This window comes from Heterodontus francisci, chromosome 10 (assembly GCF_036365525.1).
Source record: "Heterodontus francisci isolate sHetFra1 chromosome 10, sHetFra1.hap1, whole genome shotgun sequence".
Classification (NCBI taxonomy): Eukaryota; Metazoa; Chordata; class Chondrichthyes; order Heterodontiformes; family Heterodontidae; genus Heterodontus; species Heterodontus francisci.
In genome coordinates, this window is record NC_090380.1 from 119,156,246 (window position 1) to 119,177,686 (window position 21,441).

A 21,441-nucleotide genomic window follows, 5' to 3' on the forward strand; every position below is an offset into this window, starting at 1 on the left:
TGTAGGCAGCCACTTTGGGTCATGAGGGATCTCAATTTGGCCTGGGATTAAAATACCCCAGGCCTGAAGCTTTGACCAGAGAGTGTGCTTTGTCCTCACTCGGGGTTAAAATCTATCCCTTTGTATCAATCTGGGATTTGAATATTTCATTACAGGGAACAATTTGTCTGGGTTAACTTTGCCAATCCTATTTGCAACCTTGGAAACTTCAATTAAAATCACATCAAAAGCTTTTTCTGTTTGAAAGAAATCAAACCCAGCGTCCTTAACTTTTCCTCAGAACTTGAATTCACCTGAGCTGTCATAACATATTAAATTAATCAGGGGCAGTAACTTGGCTTAATCCCATTGCACAAGGTAATGTGATCCACCTAAGTCCATGGCTATATGATTCATGCCAATTGATTACCAATTCCTTGGGGGATGGTTTTAACTTTGAGTGCTGATGTAAAATGGGCAAAGTTTAATTTGCTGCCCGTTGCACACACGTCCAGATTCAACAGCCGAGGGTTGTCAACTCTGATTGGGACATTCCTGGACATTCCGCCCAGCTTGAACTGCCTCATCCTTATGCTCCCACCATTGGTCCATCCTCCAGGTGCACATCCTTCCCACAGCCAATTGGAAAGTGAACAGATTCTGTTGTCACATTGGATTAATCCTATCATCAGTCAGACCTTCTTTTGTCCCCTTCCTTCAATATTTTTACAACAAGTAAATGAAAGTGTTCAAGCAAAATGAAAAAAAACTGACATAATCTTTTTAAAAATGCCCTATGAATTACCTCCTAGCTTGCTTGCAGAAGTGCCCTGGAGATTAATCTTAAAATACAGCAGGCCGCTTGGATCTGCAATTGTTTATTAGGTGTGAGGCCCAGTCAGGGTATGGAGCAGAACCTGGATTTCTCCCTGGTAATGTATGCAGTCCAGAGGAGGACCAATGCATTTACCTTCTTGCTCACAGGAAGAAAATCTACTCAGAAACCTGCGAAACTCCAATTATCTCGACAAGTCCTTCATCATGTTACACACCAGATGTTCATCCAGCTCCTGTTTAAAGGTGTTGATCAATCCAACATCCACTGCTTTCTCTGAGATTTGATTCCACTTAACAGCAAGCCCGTGGGAAAAAAATCAAATCTCAAATCTTGCTTGAGGTTTGTTTATCTTACAATTATATCTTCCAGTTCTGCCCACTCAGTTAAAGTTACATCTACATAATGCATTTCATTGCAATCTTTTATTACATAGAATTTACAGAACAGAAACAGGTCATTCAGCCTGGTCCATGCCGGTGTTTATGCTCCATAAGAACCTCCTCTCACTCTGCTTTATCTCACTCTATCAGTATATCCTTCTATTCCTTCCTCCCTCATGCACTTATCCAGCTTCCTCTTAAATACTATTTACCTCAACCACTCCTTGTGGTAGTGAGTTCCATATTCTCACCACTCTATGAGTGAAGACGTTACGCCTGAATTCCCTGTTGAATTTATGAGCGATTATCTTCTTTTTTGGTCCCCAGTTTTCAAGCCCCCCAGATGTGGAAACATCTTCCTATTAAACCCATTCACATTCTTAAAGGTCTCCATGAGGTCACCCTTCAGCCTTCTCTTTTCTAGAGGAGAACCCCAGACTGCTCAGCCCTTCCTGATGGGTATAATCTCTCATTTCTGGTATTACCCTACTAAAATCTTCTCCAGTGCCTGAGAGACCAGAACTGTTACAGTGCTGTAAGTTTCAGGTTGCAGTTATACTGCCCCAAGCAGCCAGACTCTTATAGCAAAGAGTTACACTTCAGGTTCTAAGGGTGGGCAGGCAAGTGGGGGGAACGGGAATTACAAATCCACATTCACATCACCTGCTTTCTCAGAAGGTTTTCAAAATTTCTTCTTGGGTTCATCTAACTGTGCAATGGCTCCCTTGAGAACCTCTGAATCCCACCCTGACACCACAGTGAAGAACATGGCTCAAAGTGAATCTGAATCTTTCTGGATCAGTCAGCATTTACTGCACTGCCTGCCAGTTTATTCCTCAATTGAAACACTGTCAGTGTTGAAGTTTACTCCTTATGTTAAGTTTAGTTTGTGGCTGCCTTCCCACTGTGTAAACTTGATCACTATCTCTTCTGTGCTGATCTTTGGACAAAATGTCTCCGTCCAGCCTAACCTTCCTTATTTTAAAAGCTTGGTTGCTAGTCTCCCCTCAATCTCCTGAAGAGAAGGGATGAAAGATTTAGTGGAGATAGGGAAGGACAAGCTTCATTCTGTCTGGCTCCGGTCTGATTTGTCTGAGATGCATATTTAATTAGGGTTTCCCTAGAATCTGTCCGAATTTGGAGGAAAGGCCCATCACAAAGCCACCTAGAAACATATTTGGGAATAAAAAACAGAAATACCAACAGGTGCAGCAAACTTAAAGTTGTTAAACCTGGGGGAGTGTGGACAGGCTAGCGTGGTGTCCGATGTAATGCTGTGTTAGATATTGTCTGTCGTCTGTCATTAAACTGATGACTCAGCTTTTGCTGCATCAGGCATTTGAACAAAGCGTTGCTTGATCAATTATTCAGTTGGCCGAATTGATCAAGTTGTGCTTGAGTTGTGCCTGGTTTTACTGATGAATCCCCAGTGTAGAAACTTTCCAACACAACACAGGGAAAAATAATTGACTATTTCTCCAGCAGCATCCATGATTTACAGGAATTATTTACATATTAATAAATAACCAATATTATCCTAGAACTACATTATTTAAAGCACACAAGGGATGGAGTGAATTCTTTGAAGTCTTGTGCTGTATCTGGCAATGGTACCCGGACAATAGACCATTCAACAACAACAACTTACATTTATGTAACACCTTCAATATAGCAAACTACCCCAAGGTTCTTCCTAGGAACATTACCAAACAAAATTTGACATCGAGCCATGTAAGGAGATATTAAGAGGTCAGTTTTAAGGTGCATCTTAAAGGAGTAAAGAGACGTGGAGAGGTCCAGGGAATAAATGCAAGATTTTAAGGCCCAGGCAGCTGAAGACATGGCAACCATTGGTGGAGTGATTGAAATCGGGGATGTGCAAGAGGTCAGAGTTGGAGAAGCACAGCTACAACACTGTCATCTACCCAACAATGTGGAAAATTGTCCAGGTATGCCCTATCCACAAAAAGCAGGACAAATCCAATCCGACCAATTGCTGCCCCATCAGCCATCTCTCAATCATCAACAAAGTGATCAAAGGTGTTGTCAACAGTGCTATCAAGTGACACTTACACAGCAATTACCTGCTCACTGGTACTCAGTTTGGGTTCCACCAGGGCCACTCAGCTCCTGACCTCATTACAGCCTTGGTCAATTATGGACAAAAGAGCTGAACTCCAGAGGTGGGGTGACAGTGACTGCCTCTGACATCAAGGCAGCATTTGACCAAGTATGGAATCAAGGAGCTCTAGCAAAACTGGAGTCAATGGGAATCAGGGGAAAACTCTCCGCTGTTTGGGTCATACCTAGCACAAAGAAAGATGGTTGTGATTGCTGGAGGTCAATCATTTCAGTCCCAGGACATCACTGCAGGAGTTCCACAGGGTAGTGTTGTGATGATATATAGATGTAATAGGGATAGTTAGGAAAGTATGTAGATAATTAATGCATTCGCTTAATTAGGTAGAAGTCAGATATAATTGTCAGATAAGATTGTGTAAACTTATGCAATAAAGATTAATTTAAAACAATAAAAAATTTAATAAATTGTCAGTTTTCAAGATTCACTGGATTCCCCTTTTAAGAGCAGAGTTAAAAATTCATGATTCCCTTTTAGTTAAAAAATCCATCCCAACATTTCTGCTACATTGGAATTAGAAAATGAGACATACTGAGACATACAGTACATGGTACACACTGATAACTATAATCCTAATTAGTTGATAATGATAATGATATATCTTCTCTTAAGAAGATGGTACAAGGGAGCATCAAAGAACCATTACAAATGATCGGTTGCAAAATGGCACATTACGTACAAAAAATAGATGCCATGTAACCCCAAGTTAACCCGAAAAGAAAAAAACGGTTACTGCACAATGTTCCTTTAAAAATCTTATAAGAATAAAACACATTTATGAAGTTGTCACCAAAAAAAACAAAGTCATCAAACAAACCCATCCAATACACATAGCCAGACGTAATACCAGTCTAGTATCTGACTACCCTGCTGGCCAACTTGTACAGATAGTGTTTGAACTGGCAGAAAGCTCTGGCTCCTGGATTGAAAAGAGCCTCTCCTGTCTGCTCCCACCTCTTTCTCATGGAACTGAAACTCATTGAAGACCTGTGAACCCCAAGAGAGAAAAGTCTCTTACAGTGAACAAGGTTTAAGAAGAATACTGGGCCCCAACGAGAAGCAAGATCCACCTACAAACAAGGACTCTAATGTGAGCTCGAAGACCCGTAACAAAAAACTCTTCAGATATTGCCTCAAACCTTTCCACTTTATTTTTCTTCTGATCTTTTCTGTCCCTATCTGCATGTGTGTATCGCGTATGCATGCTAGCGTGGGTGCATCGTGTATCCGTAGGTGTTAACTGAATTAGAATTTAAGTTTAAGTTTAATAAATTTCACTTTTCTTCTTTAAACCTAAGAAAGGCTGTTTGTGCTGGTCTCTTTGCCTTATAATTGGAAAGCGGTGAACAAGGATTCACTAAGGGGTAGCTCAAAACATGGTGTGTTGAAAATTAATCACTGTTATAGTAAGACCAGGTGAAGGCTGAGAGGGACCCCTAGACACCTTTCTCACCTGGTCCTAACAGAAATTTGGGTGCTGGCATCCAGGATTTTACCCACTGACAAACGAGAGAAATTGGAAGTGGGAAGCCAAATTGTTCCCAATTAAAAAGAGCAAGATTAATACAGGTTTTCTTGTGATTGTGTGTGATTGAATACTAACATGTCTGCAACTGAAGCTAGTAGCTCTCCAAGCCAGGGTGAAGTAACTTGGGATAAGTTAAAAACACTGTCTATGGAGGAGTTGAGAAAAATGGCTAAGCAGTGTGGGATCACTGTACGTGGCAAGGCTAGGAAGTCTGAACTCCTAAGGCTAGTGGCCAACCATTTTTCCCTTGAACCTGAAGAAGTAAAAGCAGTGTTAGAGGTAGACTCAGACAAGGTACTTCTATCAAAGATACAAGTGGAACAAAGTAAACTTGAATTAAAGGCGGGGGTGAAAGAGAAAGCCTTCCAGAAGGAACGTGAAGAAACTGAAAGACAGGAGAAGGAAAGAGAGCATCAGGAGAGAGAGAGAGAGAGAAAGAATATTCCAGAAAGAATGCGAAGAAAGAGAGTTGAAGTGGCTTGAGTTAACTCGGGGCAACAGAATAACCCCAGTGACAGCATGGCCAATATGGAGGAGTGTAATTCAGAGCTGGGTACAGAATTGTTAAAACTAGCTCATCTAATCCCAAAATTCAATGAGGAAGATCTGGAGGAATTCTTGTGTCCTTTGAGAAACTGGCAAGGCAGCTAAAATGGCCAGCTGAGACCTGGTCTTTTTTTACTGTAAAGCAAGCTAACTGGAAAAGTCCATGAGGTTTATTCCTTGTTGCCAGATGAGAGTCCGTAAAATTATGAACTGACCAAAAATGCTCTCTTTGGGGCATATGAATTAGTACCCGAAGCCTACCACCAAAAGTTTAGAACCCTCAAAAAGCAAGCTAATAAAACTTTTCTGGAGTTTGAGAGAAGTGAGCAGCTGGCTTTTAACCAGTGGCTGAGGGCTCTTAAAGTACAGCTCAGCTATGATACTCTCCAGGAAGTAGTTCTGTTAGAGGAACTTAAAAACTCTTTCCCACTCTTCATAAAGACCCATGTAGAGGAACAGCGGGCTCAGGGAGCCCGGCAAGCAGCCATTCTGGCTGATGAGTTTGCTTTAATTTATAAGTTGGTTTCCCAGGGGAGAACCTTTCCTAATCACCACCACAAATCCAAAAAGGACAAAGGATGGAAATGTGATAGGGGCTCAAGCAGTCCTGGGAGAGAAAGAAAAGCTGGACACACAGGGAGCCCTACTCTAGCCAAAAAGGAAGGTGCTGTGAGCAAGAGTGAGACCCGGAGACCTGTGTGCTTCCATTGAAATAAAGCAGGGCATTTAAAAGCCAACTGCTGGAAACTAAAGGGAAAAACAGCCGTGTTAATCAGGGCACACCCGCTCAATGAAGACGGGACCCTTATGGGAAGCACAGCAGAACAAGCTGTGGCTTTAACGGCAGTAAGAGTGAGACCCAGGAATCTTACAGCTGCAAGTGCAGGAAAACGTAATAAGATTCCTGAGGGTTATCAAGGTTTTGTGTCTGAAGGGAAAGTAACCCACTGGAATGCACTGCCTGAAGACGTGGTAGAGGCAGGCACCCTCACAACATTTAAGAAGTATTTAGATGAGCACTTGAAATGCCATAGCATACAAGGCTACGGGCCAAGTGCTGGAAAATGGGATTAGAATAGTTAGGTGCTTGATGGCTGGCACAGGCACGATGGGCCAAAGGGCCTGTTTCTGTGCTGTATAACTCTATGACTCTAACCCCATACCCCTCGAGTGGGCCAAGCAAGCCCATAGTGATTCTCAGGGACACATAAGCCACTAGATCCCTTTTACTGGGAAAAGGCCTGACCTTTCCCCCAGAGAGCACAGTGAACACCAAAATGGTGGTGAATGGTATTGGAGGGCAGTGTATGCCTGTACCTGTATACCGGGTGCACCTGGAGTGCGACCTAGTTTCAGGACCGGTGACCGTAGGGATTATCCCTAGTTTGCCTGTGGACGGGGTTGACCTGCTCCGAGGTAATGATTTGGCGGGGGTGAAGGTGGTATCCCATCCAGTAATAAAAGAAAGACCGCAGGAGGTCAGAGAGACAGGGCAGTGACAGGAGACAGACCCCTGCAGTTTCCCTGAATGTGTAGTGCATCAGGCCATGATCAAACCAGCTCCCCCAAAGGAGGCTGCATTGGCACTGCAGGCAGATGACCATGAGATCTGCCTGTCTGAGACTTTCTTTGGAAAGTTAGGAGACCCTGGGAATGAATTAAATGGATTTTTCCTCGGTGAGGTTCAGCGAGCTGACCCAGTATTGTGCGAGAGTTAGTACAGGCTGCCCAGTCTGAAAGTGAAGCAGAGGGAGTCCCTGATTGCTACTATTTAAAGAATGAGGTACTGATGAGGAAATGGAGTTCTCCTCACAGACCTGAGGACAAGAAGTGGACGGTAGTTCACCAGTTAGTGGCGCCGCAGAGGTACCAGAGAGAAATATTAAGAAGGGCCCACGAGACTACAGTGGCTGTACATGCCGGTATACGAAAGACCAAAGACCACATAAGACAGCAGTTTGACTGGCCAAAACTCCACAAAGATGCGGTGGAGTACGGCAGGAGCTGCCACATGTGCCAGGTTGAGGGGAAACCCCAACCCACAGTGAAACCTGCACCCCTAAGTCCTGTAACCGTGATCGGAGGACCTTCCAGCATAGCGCTGGTGAACTGTAAGGGACCCCTGCCTAGGCAGTCATGGCAATGGGCAAACTGAAGAAAATCTTCCCCAAAGAACCACATGTTTACTGCGATGCCAAAAAGGGGACAATTGAAGCAGCAGTGGCACCCAGAAAAGACAGTTTTAGTACGTTTCAGGATTCATGAATAAATGGAAGTGAATGAGAGAAATGCCTTGTTTTATCTATCATATATTTTTCTGTCAACCCTTTTAATTGAAATGCGCCTTTTTTTCAAATCGCATTTCATTCCCCTGGGTGTGGGGGTGTCTTGCAGGCCCCCACCTGCCAAGAATGAGGCACATTAATTTTGCCACATGGACATTAAATTTCAAATTGTTGTTGGGAAGAAGAGAAGGCCTGATACAAGGAATTGCCAAGTCCCTGGCCGGAAAGACATTTTTACATATTAACAGACAGTGTTAGAACAAAGCACCATCCCTGATCCACCCAATACACAAAGCCAGAAGTGGTTATGCCAGTCACATGACTATCCTGCTGGCTAACTTGGTGAGTTTTAAATTGTAGAGACAGTGTTTGAACTGGCAGAAAGCTCTTGGCTCCTGGATTGAAAAGAGCCTCTCCTATCTGCTCCCGCCTCTTTCTCATGGACCTGAAACTCACTGAAGACCCATGAACCCCAAGAGGAAAGTCTCCTACAGTGAACAAGGTTTAAGAAGAATACTGGGCCCCAACGAGAAGCAAGATCCACCTACAAACAAGGACTCTACAGTGAGCTCAAAGTCCCATAACAAAAACTCTTCAGATATTGCCTCAAACCTTTCCACTTTATTTTTCTTCTGCTCTTTTCTGTTCTTATCTGCATGTGTGTATCATACATGCATGTTAGCATGGGCGTGTCTTGTATCTGTAGGCATTAACCGAATTAGAGTTTAAGTTTATTTTTTTAAATTCTTTCATGGGATGTGGGCATCGCAGGCCAGGCCAGCATTTATTGCCCATCCCTAATTGCCCTTGAACTGAGTGGCTTGCTAGGCCATTTCGAGAGCATGTAACAGTCAACCACATTGCTGTGGATCTGGAGTCACATGTAGGCCAGACCAGGTAAGGACAGCAGATTTCCTTCCCTAAAGGACATTAGTGAACCAGATGGGTTTTTACAACAATCGACAATAGTTTCATGGTCATCATTAGACTAGCTTTAAATTCCAGATTTATTAATTGAATTCAAATTCCACCTTCTGCTGTGGTGGGATTCGAACCCATGTCCCCAGAGCAATACCTGGGGCTCTGGGTTACTAGTCCAGTGACAATACCAGTATGCCACCACCTCCCCTTAAGTATAATAAATTTCACTTTTCTTCTTTAAACGTAAAAAAGCCTGTTTGTGCTCATTTCTTTGCCCTATAATTGGAAAGTGGTGAATAATGATTCACCAAGTGGGAGCTAAAAACACGGTGTGTTTAAACCCTGTTACAGTAAGACTAGGTGAAAGCTGAGAGGGACCCCTAAACACATCTCTCACCTGGTCGTAAAACAGGCAATGGCCATCTCAAACAAGACAGAATTTAACCATCTCCCCTTGATGTTCAATGGTAGTACCATCGCTGAATCCCTTGCTATCAACATCCTGGGGGTTACCATTGACCAGAAGCTGATATAAATACTGTGGCTACAAGAGCAGGTCAGAAGCTGGGAATTTTGAGGTGAGTAACTCACCTCCTGACTCCCCAAAGCCTGTCCACCATCTACAAGGCACGTCAGAAGTACGATCGAACATTATCCACTTGCCTGGGTGAATACAGCTTCAACAACACTCATGAACAAACAACAAAGAACAAAGAACAGTACAGCACAGAAACAGGCCATTCGGCCCTCCAAGCCTGCGCCGATCTTGATGCCTGCCTAAACTAAACCCTTCTGCACTTCTGGGCCCGTATCCCTCTATTCCCATCCTATTCATGTATTTGTCAAGATGCCTCTTAAACGTCATTATGGTACCTGCTTCCACCACCTCCCCTGGCAACAAGTTCCAGGCACTCACCACCCTCTGTGTAAAGATGAAGCTTGACAACATCCAGGACAAAGCAGCCCGCTTCACTGGCACCCCATCCACCACCTTAAACATTCACTCCCTCCACAACCGACACACAGTGGCAGCAGTGTGTACCATATATAAGATGCACTGCAGTAATCACCAAGGCTCCTTCAACAGCACCTTCCAAACCTGTGACCTCTGCCATCTAGAAGGACAAGGGCAGCAGACGCATGTGAACACCACCACCTGCAAGTTCCCCTCCAAGTCACAAACCATTTTGACTTGGAACTATATCGCTGTTCCTTCCCTGTTGCTGGGTCAAAATCCTGGAACTCTCTTCCTAAAGGCACTGTAGGAGTCACTGTACCAGATGAACTGCAGCAGTTCAAGAAGGTGGCTCACCACAACCTTCTCAAGGGCAATTAGGGATGGGCAATAAATGCTGGCCTGGACAGTGACGCCCACATCCCATGAAAGAATAAAAAAAATCTTGGAAGGTTGGAGAGGCTGGAATACGTGATAGAGTTAATGCGAGGCCATGGAGGGATTTGAAAACAAGGGTTAGAATTTTAAAATTGAGTCATTGCTGGACCAGAAACCAATGTAGGTCAACTTCCTAATTTCAATTTCAGTTAGGAATCATCAAACTGAGGTTGTGCACATTGCACTTTCACTTCTTGGACCTGTGTTCCCATGCAATCCATATTCATGAAGAAATTCTCTCCCTTGTTACATACTGTGAAAATTTTTTACTACAATGAGTTTGAGTTATTCTCATTTCAGTTCCCAGTCAGAGCAAAACATAGCTAAAAACTGCCCATCTGAAAATTACTCTGCTACCTCTCATCAAGAAGTGTTTAATGAGGCAGTGCAGAGGGAGCTTTACTCTGTATCTAACCCATTTTTTAAATCTAACCTTGTTTTTTTTTTTGTCGAGGGGGCCTTTATTCCTCAGGCCCCCTTTATACATTTTTTTATGTCGAGGGGGCCTTTATTCCTCAGGCCCCCTTTATATACACACTTATATTTTTAAAATAACTTTATTAAAACCAGATAAATAAACAAAAAAACTCAAATTAAAATGCCACTCTCGGCGTCGACGATGCACTCCAGTCCCTGCGGTGCCCACCGGTCGCGGAAGGCCTCAAGCGTACCGGCGGACACCGCATGCTCCTTTTCCAGGGACACCCGGGCGCGAACGTAACCGCGGAAGAGGGGCAGGCAATCGGGGAGGACAGGACCCCCCGACGGCCCGCAACCTGGACCTGTGAATTGCCACCTTGGCCAGGCCCAGGAGCAGACCGACGAGGAGATCCTCCTCCCGGCCTGAGCCCCTCCGCACCGGGTGCCCAAAGATCAGGAGCGTGGGACTGAAGTGCAGCCAGAATTTGAGGAGCAGCCCCTTCAGATACTCAAATAGGGGCTGCAACCTCGCACACTCCATATAAATGTGGAACACGGACTCGTCCAGGCCGCAGAAAGTACAGCTGGCCTGGGAGTCCGTGAACCTACATAAAAGCCTATTGCACGGGACTGCTCTGTGCAGCACCCTCCACCCACACTGGCGGAAAAAATACGTCGCCAGCGCACACCATCTGGGAGGACGCTCGACGTACAGGTATCTCTGCAGGGTCCGAAGGCGGAGAGTCGCAGCCTGGGTGCCGACGCACACCAGCGACTGACCGCCCTCCTCGATCGGGAGACTCAGGACCGCGGCAGAGACCCAGTGTTTCCTCTTGCCCCAGAAGAAATCGACGAGTTTCTTCTGGATCTTGGTGGCAAATACAGGGGGCGGGGCCAAAGTGACCAACCGGTACCACAGCATGGAGGCCACCAGTTGGTTTATGACCAACGCTCGGCCCCTGTAGGAAAGCACTCGGAGCAGTCCTGTCCAGCGCCCCAGCCGAGCGGTGACTTTCGCCTCCAACTCCTGCCAGTTTGCCGGCCAGGCTTCCTCAGCGGGGCTAAGGTGGACTCCCAGATAGAGGAGGTGCGTGGTGCTCCACGCAAAAGGTGTCATCTCCTCCGGCAGGGAGTCCACCCGCCACTGACTAACCAGGAGTCCGGAACATTTCTCCCAATTGATCCTCGCGGAGGACGCGGCAGAAAAGGTCTGCTGGCAGTCGCGCATCCTCCGCAAGTCAACGGGATCTGTGATTGCGAGGAGCACGTCGTCGGCGTAAGCCGAGAGGACGACCCGCATGGCCGGCTCGCGCAGAGCCAATCCCGTCAACCTCCTGCGAAGCAGGCACAGGAAGGGCTCCACGCAGATGGTATACAATTGGCCGGACATGGGGCACCCCTGACGCACTCCTCTCCCAAATCGAAGGGGTGCCGTCAAGGACCCGTTAACTTTGACTAGACACTCTGCGGCGGCGTATAAAAGTCGGACCCGGGCCACGAAATGCGGCCCGAGTCCGAAAGCGCGCAGGGTCCCGAAAAGGTCATCGTGATCCACCCTGTCGAACGCCTTCTCCTGATCGAGGGAGAGAAAGGCGACCGACTGACCAGTCCTCTGGGAAAGATGGATCAGGTCCCGGACCAGGTGGATGTTGTCCTGGATGGACCGGCCCGGGACCGTGTAGGACTGGTCGGGGTGGATCATGTGGGCCAGCACGGGGCCCAGGCGGGTAGACATAGCCCGGGCAAAGATCTTATAATCCGTGCTGCGGAGGGAGACCGGACGCCAGTTTTTAAGCAGGCGGAGATCGCCCCTCTTCGGCAGCAGGACGATGACCGCCCTGCGCCACGAGAGGGGCATCTCCCCGGTCGCCAGGCTTTCCCCCAGGACCCGCGCGTAATCGTCCCCCAGGACGTCCCAGAACGCCCTGAGGAACTCCACGGTCAACCCATCCAGCCCTGGGGATTTGCCCCTCGAGAGCTGGTGGAGGGCGCCAGTCAGCTCCGCCAACATGAGCGGAGCCTCCAATCCTTCGGCGCCCTCCGGGCTGACCTGCGGCAGGTCCTCCCACAAAACTCTGCGCGCATCCTCGCTGGACGGATCCGGAGAGAACAACGCATTGTAATAAGTCCGGACCAGGAGGCCCATTCCTTCCGGATCCGTGATGGAGGATCCGTCGTCGGCCAGCAGCTCGACGAGCTGCTTAAGGACCCCCCGCCATTTTTCCAGCGAGTAGAAGAAGGGAGAGGCGCGGTCCAAATCTTCCAGGATCTGGATCTGCGACCTCATGTACACGCCTCGGGACGCTATGAGCTGCAGGTCCCTCAGCGCGCCCTTCTTCTCTTTGTACGCCTGCCACAGAGCCGGGTCCGCGACGGCATGACCGAGGCGGGACTCCAAGTCGAGCACCTCCCTCTCAAGGCGCCCGATCTCGGCTTTCCACCTCTTGGTCGACCCCTTCGCGTACTCCTGACAGAAGACACGGATGTGAGTCTTGCCCTCATCCCACCATAGCCTCAAGGAGGGGAAGCCCCCCTGCTTCCTTCTCCAGTCGGCCCAGAATCGACAGAACGAGTCCCGAAATCGCACGTCCTCCAGCAGCCGGTTGTTAAAGTGCCAGTACGCGGACCCCGCCCGCGTGCGGAGCGGAGTGAACTCCGCCCACACCAGGCGGTGGTCCGAGCACGGCACCAGCCGCATGGAGGCCGCCGAAACGCGGGAGACGTACGCCTGCGAAATGTAGAGGCGGTCGATTCGCGACCCCCCTCCTCCAGACCTCCACGTGAAGGCGCTGGAGTCGGGATGGAGATTCCGCCAGACGTCCACCAAGTTAAGGGTGCTGATCAGTCCCCTCAACTTCTCCACCGACGCTTGGCCGCGCTGGGGAACGGAGCGATCCCCCACCTCGAGGGTGCAGTTAAAATCCCCCCCGAGGATGATACACTCGCCGCTATCGATGGAGCTCAAGAGAGCGGACACTTCTTCAAAGAAGCGCGCTTGCAACGCGCCGGGCCTGGGCGCGTACACGTTCACAAAGTGGAGCGGCACACTATCCAGGCGAACGGCGAGGTGGAGCAAGCGGCCCGGCACTAGCTCCTTGACCCCCAAGATCTCCGGCTGAAAAGTCGGGGCCAACAAGATAGCCACCCCACTAGAAATAGGGGTGAGGTGACTCATGTAGACCCCACCCTGCCACTCCAGGAGCCAGGTGGCTTCGTCTCCCGGAACGGTGTGGGTTTCCTGCAGAAAGCTCACCGCGTATCTCCCTTCCCTAAGGACTGAGAGATTGTGAAATCTGCGGTGAGCCCCTCTGCTGCCGTTGATGTTGAGGCTGGCTATGGTTATCTTCATGTCAAAGGTACTTAAAACCCGTCACCAACAGCTCACTGTGAGGAGGGAGTGGAAGTGCACCTGGCCCTCCACTCCCCCAGCAACCCATTGAGGAACACATTAAAACGGCGCCTCTCAACCAGTTTCACGTCCGCGCGCTTGCCCGCTATCTTAAGGGCGGCACGGACGGACTGGATGATCAGCGCCAGATTCGACCAACGGTCGAGGGCCAGCTGAACTTTATTGCGGCAACCTCTGCAAGCCGCGAGGAAATCCCGGAGTTCCGCCGTGGGGATGAGAGGAGATTCGGTGGGAGGCACGAGGGACTCCACCACCTCACTGGCGATGGAATCAAGATCATCCTCCGTGCCCAGCACCGAATCCCCATCCTCCTCCGGGTCGTCACCGCCAGCGGCCGACACATCCACCACACACTGTGGGGCGGACGTCCCGGCCGCGCCAGCTGGTCCCGCCTCCGTCACGATCCCACCCCCAGGATCGATGGCGGAGGAGTCCTCTCTGGGTTCTAATGTGAAACTGGAGCCTGTAGGCACCAGTGGTTCAGGATCCCCCTCCACCTCCATCCCCAGGCCAATGACTGGTCCAGGGGAGACAGAAGTTCCGGACTCCGGGAAACCAGCCGGAGCCGAGACTGGAGGCGGCGAGAGGAGGCCATCTCCCGCTCCGCCAGCACCCACAGGCCCAGCAGATGGGGCAGCATTCTCAGTTATAACTGGGTCGGGTGTCTCCTGGTTGGTGGTGGACTCCGGCTGGGAGGCCCGACCCTCTGGGGCCTCGCCCTCCCCTTCATTCAGGGCACCCGACCCAGTAGCAGTGGCGGAATGGGCGGTTTCCCCAGGCTCCCCCACCACAAGCAGGGCCCCACTTACTCCTTCAGGAGGGGCCTCATGTACCGGGGCCTTCCCCTCCCCTCTATCCTGAGGAATAGAGTGCTCCTGCCCGGACTTTGCAGCCTTGGTGGTGGCGGTAGGGGGTACCTGAGGACCAGAAACAGGAGGCAGCTCCCCTCCAACAAATGGGCCCTGCACCTCAGGGCCCTGTGTTATTTCTGTGGAGGGGTGCCTTCTCCTCTTTTTCGCACTTGGGCGCGGAGACTCAGAGACCTGCATGTCATCAGAGGCCTCCGCCTCCGCACCCTTTTTTCCCTTTTTAGTCACCCTGGGCCTGAGCCCAGCCCTGGGACAGGTGGATTCCATGGGAATGGGCTTTGGGCTGAGCTCAGGCTCGGGTTGTGTCAAAGTGTCCAGGGGACGCGCCTCATGATGTTTCTTTTTTCCCCGCGTCTTCCTTCTGCTCTGACGGACGCTCCCCTCCCCACCAGAGGCTGTGAAAACCACAGCCTCCGGAACCGACTGAGCGGTGTCTGTTGGATCTGCGGGGGGAGTGGGAGGAGGTGCTGTGGAACCACTCTGGGCCGCCGAGGTGGAGCTGGCGGCCGGGAGGTTGGGGCAGTTCTTACGAACATGCCCCACCCCCTTGCAGACGTGGCACCGCGCTCCATCCGAGGTCCAGAAGACGCGGTAGGCCGTCCCCTGAAACTCTATACTGAAGTGGCCCTCCAAGACCTCCTCCCGCGCCAGCTGCATGAATAGCTGGCGGCGGAAGGAGTAGACATGTCGGAGGCTGTGCTCCCGAAGACCAAGCGGGACTGGGGTGATCCCTGACCTCACCTCCCCCAGATGGTGTAGATGGGGGAGGAGGAGCTCATCAGGAATGAAGGGTGGGACGTTCGACAAGGTTACCCGATGTGCAGTGGCCCCCAGAGGGTCCACTGGCAGGAAAATCCCACCCACTGTGAGCCCCGTACTTCGGGCGAGGGACACAGCCCGCTCGGTCTTCAGGAAGAACACAGCCTTCCCATACATCTTTGAGGCTGCAACAATGGCCGAGGGGCCGACAACCACGGCCATTGCCTTAACACAAACCTCAATAGTCATATTAGGATGGGTGTAACTCTTCACCCCATGCTTTGATGTTAAGATTTTAAATGGTGACGGGGCCACAGGAGCAGCTGTCGCAGCTGCTGCAGCATAGGAGGGCCCCGCCACCGGAGAGGACTGAGAAGTCATGGGGTGGAAGAGTTACAGGCACTTTGCTGAGAGAAAAAAAAAGAAAAGAGCAAATACAATAAATCAAAAATGTAACACTTAAAGGATGTAGCACAGGGGAAGAGGCTGAGGGAGAGGAAGGCCAAGAGGAATCAGTCTTTGTTAGTATTGCACAAGTCTTGTAGCTGGTCTTCCAGTTGGGAGGGTGGGGTGGGGTGATGTCTTCACCTGGGTCAGCTGTAAGCTGCCCAGGCACACGCCTCCTTCGATGTTCAGATAATAAGTCTCTTCACCTGGGCAGCTCCAGCTGTCCCAGGCTTAATAGTTGGGGTGGGGAGGGAGCTCCCTATCCAAAGATGTTAAACACAGGAGCTCCCTATTGAACAATACAGCCCCACCCAAGGTCTTCAGGTCTCTTCTTTCCCCACCCCCAACAATCAATGAAAAAGACTTTCAGTACCAAGCAAACTCACAAAAAGAGCTTCCAGTTCTTCCAGTTCACTGCCTTCCTTCCTTTGTTGAAAATGTGGAAAAACCCTTCTTTCAGTCTCTCCCTCTTGCAGCAGTCACACAGCCTGCAGCCTCCAACCTCTGCACACAGCAACAGTCAGCTGCACCTCGTTGATGCACTCAGGCTCCCAAATCAGAGAGCAGCCAATCCCAGTGCTGGACCTGTCCTGGGAGTGTTTGATGGGGACAGTGCACAGGGAGCTTTACTCTGTATCTAACCCCGTTTTTTTTTTTTTTCTTTTTGACACCAAATACCTTTCCCTCATACTTCGCAAATACTCTATCTAACCCATTCTGTACCTAACCTGGGAGTGTTTGGAGCTTTACTCTGTATCTAACCTGTTTTTTTTTCACAAGGTGACCTTTATACCCCAGGCCCCTTTTATATTTTTCACATCGAGGGGGCCTTTATCCCTCAGGCCCCCTTTATGTACATATTTACAGTTTTAAAATAACTTTATTAAAACAGATAAATAAACAAAAAACTCAAATTAAAATGCCATTCTCGGCGTCGACGATGCACTCCAGTCCCTGCGGTGCCCACCGGTCGCGGAAGGCCTCAAGCGTACCGGCGGACACCGCATGCTCCTTTTCCAGGGACACCCGGGCGCGAACGTAACCGCGGAAGAGGGGCAGGCAATCGGGGAGGACGGACCCCCCGACGGCCCGCAACCTGGACCTGTGAATTGCCACCTTGGCCAGGCCCAGGAGCAGACCGACGAGGAGATCCTCCTCCCGGCCCGAGCCCCTCCGCACCGGGTGCCCAAAGATCAGGAGCGTGGGACTGAAGTGCAGCCAGAATTTGAGGAGCAGCCCCTTCAGATACTCAAATAGGGGCTGCAACCTCGCACACTCCATATAAATGTGGAACACGGACTCGTCCAGGCCGCAGAAAGTACAGCTGGCCTGGGAGTCCGTGAACCTACTTAAAAGCCTATTGCACGGGACTGCTCTGTGCAGCACCCTCCACCCCAGGTCCCCGATGTAAAGGGGGAAGACTCCCGCGTAGAGAGACCTCCATCGGGGTTTCCCCTCGCCGCCAGATGGCAACGCGGACCGCCAGGGCATGTCCGGCCGGCTGACGAGGGCGAGGAAGTGGAGAGTGTGCAGGAGCAGCCCGTACAGGAAACCCCTCCGCGCCGATTGGAATGGCACGGAGGGCATTTCCGAGAGGCGGCTCGGGTTGTGCGGGACCGGCTCCCGAGGAGGGTTTCGGGGCCTGGGTCCGATGAGCAGTTCCGGCCGAGCGGGGATCAGCTCGGCCGGGATCGCTCCGCACTCCCGAGCCCCCTCGCCACCCGCAGTGAGGGGCGTCCCGGGGGTTTCGGCTACTCCTCCGCCCGCCGGACCGTCCCCGGAGTCGGCCGCCCGGACAGCCGAGGCGCTCTCCTCCGCCGGCGGGGGAGTGCCCTGACTGGAGGCGACCATGTTCCAGACTCAGAAAAGATCCCGGTAAAAGACAGGCAACTCCCTCAGAGAGGCGCGGCTAACGGACTCCACCGGGAGCTGCGTGTCGTCTTGAAGGCAGTGACACTGGCGGAAAAAATACGTCGCCAGCGCACACCATCTGGGAGGACGCTCGACGTACAGGTATCTCTGCAGGGTCCGAAGGCGGAGAGTCGCAGCCTGGGTGCGGACGCACACCAGCGACTGACCGCCCTCCTCGATCGGGAGACTCAGGACCGCGGCAGAGACCCAGTGTTTCCTCTTGCCCCAGAAGAAATCGACGAGTTTCTTCTGGATCTTGGTGGCAAATACAGGGGGCGGGGCCAAAGTGACCAACCGGTACCACAGCATGGAGGCCACCAGTTGGTTTATGACCAACGCTCGGCCCCTGTAGGAAAGCACTCGGAGCAGTCCTGTCCAGCGCCCCAGCCGAGCGGTGACTTTCGCCTCCAACTCCTGCCAGTTTGCCGGCCAGGCTTCCTCAGCGGGACTAAGGTGGACTCCCAGATAGAGGAGGTGCGTGGTGCTCCACGCAAAAGGTGTCATCTCCTCCGGCAGGGAGACCACCCGCCACTGACCAACCAGGAGTCCGGAACATTTCTCCCAATTGATCCTCGCGGAGGACGCGGCAGAAAAGGTCTGCTGGCAGTCGCGCATCCTCCGCAAGTCAACGGGATCTGTGATTGCGAGGAGCACGTCGTCGGCGTAAGCCGAGAGGACGACCCGCATGGCCGGCTCGCGCAGAGCCAATCCCGTCAACCTCCTGCGAAGCAGGCACAGGAAGGGCTCCACGCAGATGGTATACAATTGGCCGGACATGGGGCACCCCTGACGCACTCCTCTCCCAAATCGAAGGGGCGCCGTCAAGGACCCGTTAACTTTGACTAGACACTCTGCGGCGGCGTATAAAAGTCGGACCCGGGCCACGAAATGCGGCCTGAGTCCGAAAGCGCGCAGAGTCCCGAAAAGGTAATCGTGATCCACCCTGTCGAACGCCTTCTCCTGATCGAGGGAGAGAAAGGCGACCGACTGACCAGTCCTCTGGGAAAGATGGATCAGGTCCCGGACCAGGTGGATGTTGTCCTGGATGGACCGGCCCGGGACCGTGTAGGACTGGTCGGGGTGGATCATGTGGGCCAGCACGGAGCCCAGGCGGGTAGACATAGCCCAGGCAAAGATCTTATAATCCGTGCTGAGGAGGGAGACCGGACGCCAGTTTTTAAGCAGGCGGAGATCGCCCCTCTTCGGCAGCAGGACGATGACCGCCCTGCGTCACGAGAGGGGCATCTCCCCGGTCGCCAGGCTTTCCCCCAGGACCCGCGCGTAATCGTCCCCCAGGACGTCCCAGAACGCCCTGAGGAACTCCACGGTCAACCCATCCAGCCCTGGGGATTTGCCCCTCGAGAGCTGGTGGAGGGCGCCAGTCAGCTCCGCCAACGTGAGCGGAGCCTCCAATCCTTCGGCGCCCTCCGGGCTGACCTGCGGCAGGTCCTCCCACAAAACTCTGCGCGCATCCTCGCTGGACGGATCCGGAGAGAACAACGCACTGTAATAAGTCCGGACCAGGAGGCCCATTCCCTCCGGATCCGTGATGGAGGATCCGTCGTCGGCCAGCAGCTCGACGAGCTGCTTACGGACCCCCCGCCATTTTTCCAGCGAGTAGAAGAAGGGAGAGGCGCGGTCCAAATCTTCCAGGATCTGGATCCGCGACCTCACGTACGCGCCTCGGGACCCTATGAGCTGCAGGTTCCTCAGCGCGCCCTTCTTCTCTTTGTACGCCTGCCACAGGGCCGGGTCCGTGACGGCATGACCGAGGCGGGATTCCAAGTCGAGCACCTCCCTCTCAAGGCGCCCGACCTCGGCTTCCCGCCTCTTGGTCGACCCCTTCGCGTACTCCTGACAGAAGACACGGATGTGAGTCTTGCCCACATCCCACCATAGCCTCAAGGAGGGGAAGCCCCCCTGCTTCCTTCTCCAGTCGGCCCAGAATCGACAGAACGAGTCCCGAAATCGCACGTCCTCCAGCAGCCGGTTGTTAAAGTGCCAGTACGCGGACCCCGCCCGCGTGCGGAGCGGAGTGAACTCCGCCCACACCAGGCGGTGGTCCGAGCACGGCACCAGCCGCATGGAGGCCGCCGAAACGCGGGAGACGTACGCCTGCGAAATGTAGAGGCGGTCGATTCGCGACCCCCCTCCTCCAGACCTCCACGTGAAGGCGCTGGAGTCGGGATGGAGATTCCGCCAGACGTCCACCAAGTTAAGGGAGCTGATCAGTCCCCTCAACTTCTCCACCGACGCTTGGCCGCGCTGGGGACCGGAGCGATCCCCCACCTCGAGGGTGCAGTTAAAATCCCCCCCGAGGATGATGCACTCGCCGCTATCGATGGAGCTCAAGAGAGCGGACACTTCTTCAAAGAAGCGCGCTTGCAAAGCGCCGGGCCTGGGCGCGTACACGTTCACAAAGTGGAGCGGCACGCTACCCAGGCGAACGGCGAGGTGGAGCAAGCGGCCCGGCACTAGCTCCTTGACCCCCAAGATCTCCGGCTGAAAAGTCGGGGCTAACAAGATAGCCACCCCACTAGAAATAGGGGTGAGGTGACTCATGTAGACCCCACCCTGCCACTCCAGGAGCCAGGTGGCTTCGTCTCCCGGAACGGTGTGGGTTTCCTGCAGAAAGCTCACCGCGTATCTCCCTTCCCTAAGGACTGAGAGATTGTGAAATCTGCGGTGAGCCCCTCTGCTGCCGTTGATGTTGAGGCTGTCTATGGTTATCTTCATGTCAAAGGTACTTAAAACCCGTCACCAACACCTCACTGTGAGGAGGGAGTGGAAGTGCACCTGGCCCTCCACTCCCCCAGCAACCCATTGAGGAACACATTAAAACGGCGCCTCTCAACCAGTTTCACGTCCGTGCGCTTGCCCGCTATCTTAAGGGCGGCACGGACGGACTGTATGATCAGTGCCAGATTCGACCAACGGTCGAGGGCCAGCTGAACTTTATTGCGGCAACCTCTGCAAGCCGCGAGGAAATCCCGGAGTTCAGCCGTGGGGATGAGAGGAGATTCGGTGGGAGGCACGAGGGACTCCACCACCTCACTGGCGATGGAATCAAGATCATCCTCCGTGCCCCGCACCAAATCCCCATCCTCCTCCGGGTCGTCACCGCCAGCGGCCGACACATCTACCACACACTGTGGGGCGGACGTCCCGGCCGCGCCAGCTGGTCCCGCCTCCGTCACGATCCCACCCCCAGGATCGATGGCGGAGGAGTCCTCTCTGGGTTCTATTGTGAAACTGGAGCCTGTAGGCACCAGCGGTTCAGGACCCCCCTCCACCTCCGTCCCCAGGGCAATGAGTGGTCCAGGGGAGACAGAAGTTCCCGACTCCGGGAAACCAGCCGGAGCCGAGACTGGAGGCGGAGGGAGGAGGCTATCTCCTGCTCCGCCAGCACCCACAGGCCCAGCAGATGGGGCAGCATTCTCAGTTATAACTGGGTCGGGTGTCTCCTGGTTGGTGGTGGACTCCGGCTGGGAGGCCCGACCCTCTGGGGCCTCGCCCTCCCCTTCATTCAGGACACCCGACCCAGTAGCAGTGGCAGAATGGGCGGCTTCCCCAGGCTCCCCCACCACAAGCAGGGCCCCACTTACTCCTTCAGGAG